The sequence below is a fragment of the Penaeus japonicus genome, unplaced genomic scaffold (genome assembly GCF_977035675.1).
Source record: "Penaeus japonicus unplaced genomic scaffold, GWHDUDI00000001_assembly GWHDUDI00000027, whole genome shotgun sequence".
Lineage (NCBI taxonomy): Eukaryota > Metazoa > Arthropoda > Malacostraca > Decapoda > Penaeidae > Penaeus > Penaeus japonicus.
Genome location: NW_028234429.1, coordinates 27,632,052 through 27,637,051, shown reverse-complemented (window position 1 = coordinate 27,637,051; position 5,000 = coordinate 27,632,052).

The following is a 5,000-nucleotide window of genomic DNA, read 5'->3' as shown; positions in this document are numbered from 1 at the left end:
ATATATACATATATAAATACACTAAAATATATATATATAACTAATAATATATATAGAAATAAATCTTACATCATATTTATACATATCATATACAATATATATATACATACTATATACATATATATACCCTATATATACTGAAACTATAATATATAAATTGTTATAAAATATTATATTAATCAATATATAATATATCACATATATATACCCCATAATATCTATATATATATATATAATTATATAGATTATCTTATATATGCATATATATATACATATAACCACTATACTATAAATATCTATATATATTATAAATATATATTTATGTATACTATATTTATATATATATGCTTCAATAAGTACACTATATATTTCATATATAAATATATATATACATATATATATGTATACATATATATATTAATATATATACATATATGTATTTACCTATGTATATACATATATATATATATATTAAAATATATATATATATAAAATAATATGTAAATTATGTATATAAGATATACGTATATATAATATATATACGATTATATAAACATGTTATATATACATATATTTAGTTAATAAATACCTATATATATTTATATATGTATATATATGACATACAGCCATATCTATATATGTAAGTATATATATACATATATATACATATATATACCTATATATACATATATAAATCCAAACATATCTATATAATAATTATATATATATATATAATATATATATATACATATATCTATATATATATATATAACAATATCACAGAGTATATATCTATATATATATTTCTGTATATTTATTATTTATAGATATATAGATATATATATATAATATATATATGATATATTTTATATATATATATATATTGGAACATATAAATATAGTATATAATTTTTTATTTAATATATATATATATTTATATATATATATATATTAGTATATATACATATATATACATATCTATATATATATATATATATATATATATATATAAACATATTAATATATGTGTATCTAAATATATATATGAATGATATAATATATATATAAGTACATATATACATATGAGTACTATATAATATATGTAATATATATATTAAATATATATATTATATATATATGTAATGTATATTTACATTATGATATATACTAGATCGAATATATAATAGATAGATAGATAGCATATTCATACATACCACACATACTATATATATATATATAAATCTATATATTTATATATCTATACAGATTATATTTACACGCTATATATATTATATATTATTATCATATATATATATATATATATATATATATAATGTATATTATATTGATAGATTAAATAGATAGAAAGATATAAGTTTAGATAGATGTATATAAATTTATTATATATATATAAAGATATATTATATATAATATATATATATCAATATATATATCAATAATCTTTTATATCAGATCTAACAATATATATATATAATATATTATATAAATATATATATATATAATTATATATATATATATATAATATATGTATATTTACTATGATATTAATAATATATAAAGTATAATTTATATTTGCTGAGTAATATATATAAATCGATGTATAATCACACACACACACACACATACACACACACACACTCACACACACACATATATATGCAGATTTACGTGCGTGTTTCCTAAGTATTTCCAATATTACTAACTCCCTACCCTGCTCTCCACAGCCAACCTCAACACATTCCTTAATCCTCCCCTGGCATGCACACACGCCCCTCGCTCCTACCCTTTGGCTCCGTTTCCTTACGCATCCTTGCCGATCGTGCAGCGCCTTGCATCATGGAATTTCACGCCTTCGCGGCAACCCTTCTGAAGCCGAAAAGATTTGTCCAGACACAAATGGCCGAGAATGCGCTTGTCGTGTCTCTGCGGTCTCTCCTCGGCCCGTAGTGTTTATCATCGCTTGCGCTCCCTACCGGCAAAGAAGCACGAGGAGAAAGACGGAAGGAAGAAAGAAAGAGAGAGAGAGAGGAAGATAGGGGTGGAAGCACAAGGAGAGAGGGACATATGGATAATCGTGGAAATATTTCGTGTGTTTATCGACATTTTCTCCGTTACTGCGGACGTCGCTTCGCAGGTCGCTTCGTGCGCGAGGAGCCGAAGTGGCCCGCCCGGGGGGAAGAACGGAAAGGCCGGGAAAGAACGGTGGTGAGATGGGAACATCAAAGACAAATTCCTTGCAATATATTATATATGTTAGAGGCGTTTCCGAGAGATGCTAAAGGAGTATGGAAGTTAATAACAAACAGGAATAAGAAGCAGGCTCATAAGAGTACAGTATTAAACTTGAGTGAAATGGCACATTTACGCACACATACACACACATACACCCACACACACACACCGGCATAGTATATATTGTGGATACTGTATATACGAAATTATATATATAGTATCATATATATATATATATATATTATAAATGATATAATACATACTTGTATGTGATACTGATAAATATGTATATATATATATTACATATATTATATATATATATATATATATATATATTTATATAGTATAAAAAATATATATATATATATATATTTATATATATATATGAGATATAATATGTATATATATATATATATATATATATATATATGTATAATGTTATATATATATTTATATATATATAGACATACTATATATATATATATATAATATATATATATATATATATATATATCTGTGTGTGTGTGTGTGTGTGGGGTGGTGTTGGTGTGTGTGTGTGGTTGTGTGTGTGTGTGTCGACAAGCAGTCAGGGAGGGGCATATGAATGTAGTATATATATATCTATAGTACTTATATATATTATATATATACTAGTATATATAAATCTATCCAAACATACTCTCCTCCCTCCCCCCCCCTACTTTAATATATCTATATATATATAATATTATTTATATATCTCTATAGCATAATTATTCACTCATACCTATACTATATATATACTACTTCTTATATATATATATATATATACATAATATAGTCATATGTATTATACGTGCACCACACACACCACACACAATATATATTTATATATTTATATATATACCTATATAATTTCATATATAGCATATATTCATTCGCATATATATGTCATAACTATATATTCTTATTGTATATTTTCAATGTTTATATATACTTATTTTTCCATTATCTATCTTTAATGGTATCTACATATTCAGAATAAGTATTTGACAATAAGTATATGATAATAACATTCACAAAAATATGTGTCTGTATATACCTACTGTACATATGCAAATCCATACATGGACATTCATTTGTAACTACACTCCATGAACACACACACACACACACACACACACACACACACACACACACACACACACACACACACACACACACACACACACACACACACACACAACACACACACACACACACAGATTTGGGTATGCTTATACTTTTATCACTTAGACATAACACACATACACACATACACTCACGCACACGAGGCCTCATACCTTTAGACACTTGTCAAAACCACCAATTAGAATAAAACTCGAAACCAAAAGAGGGAATTCCCTCGGCCATCCGAAAAGGAAACCGATGAAGGCATGGAGGGAAGGAGGCGGCCGGTGTGTTGCAAGGGCAATAAAACAACTCTTCCGAGACCGATTCCGAATGACATCTTCCCCTGACTTGCTACCCGAGACACATGGAGCGAAAAAATTGATAACAAAATTGCCTCTATGGTGGCGCGTCGGCAGCTGCCTTTCCAGTCGTCTTTTTTCTTCTTTTTCTTTCTCTCTCTTTTTTTTTTCTTCTTATATCTAACGTTCTTCCCTTTTTTGTTCCTCTATTTTCTCTTTCGTGATCATTCCGTAACCCAAGAGGGACCACTATCGGGCTGCTCCCGAAGTAATATCATGTCCATCACGAGCGGATAAAAGCCTTTTTGAACTTAGTGTCGGCTGGGGGAGGGTGAATCACACGCAGTAGCGGCATGCGAAGCCAACGTTCCTTGCGCCGCTGCCAGACGTAGGTAAGTTTTCTTAAGGGCTGCGGCAGAGACAGAAAAGTTTCGTTGGCGGTATAGTTTTGTGACAACGCGTCAGCAATGAGATACTGGACGTCCCGTTGACGTCATCTCCACTGCAGAGGAGGGGCGTATGTCTGAGGGAATACTTTTTCTTATTCTGTTTTCGCATTTGCACGCAAATATTGTGCGTGTGTATTTGTGTTTGTTTATGTGTGTGTGTTTGTGTGTTTGTTTATGTGTGTGTGTGTGTGTGTGTGTTTATGTGTGTGTGGGTGTGTGTGTGTTTTGTTCAGTTGGAAATATTGTAAAATCTCTTTGCTAACTTTCCGAAGGTAAGTCTTTAAGATCTTTATATAGCTACACAGTGGAGGTTTTTATGCTTTGAGCTATCTTCCAAAACGTTAACTTTACCATGAGAATCTTTTTCATGTCCCAAACCTCTGACTCGCAGCTTTAATAAAATTACACTTTATTTTAATTTCATTGTTCACATTTTCTCTTAGCTTGAATAATTTACAGTCCGAATGTAAACTCGTGAGAGTGAAAAAAGAAAAGAAAATTCGCCCACAAGAAAACCATATCATTTTACACATACGAACACACAGCGACAGTCTGTTTGTGTCTTTTGTGTTATGGATATGAGTGCTAATGTTCGGTTTGTTTCCAACAGTCTTTGTACTTTATTGTATTTAGCAATCTAGCCTTTCACTGATTCAGCGTTTTTAGTTGTGATCATTGTTGTTATTGTATCTTTTCACTGATTTAATGACTTATTGTTTATTTTTACTGACACATAAAATGTCCACATTTTTACACGTTAGTGCAAAAAATCAGTGCTATTCAGTGATAATAAAAATGTAGACATTTTATGTGTCAGTAAAAATATACAATAAATCATTAAATCAGT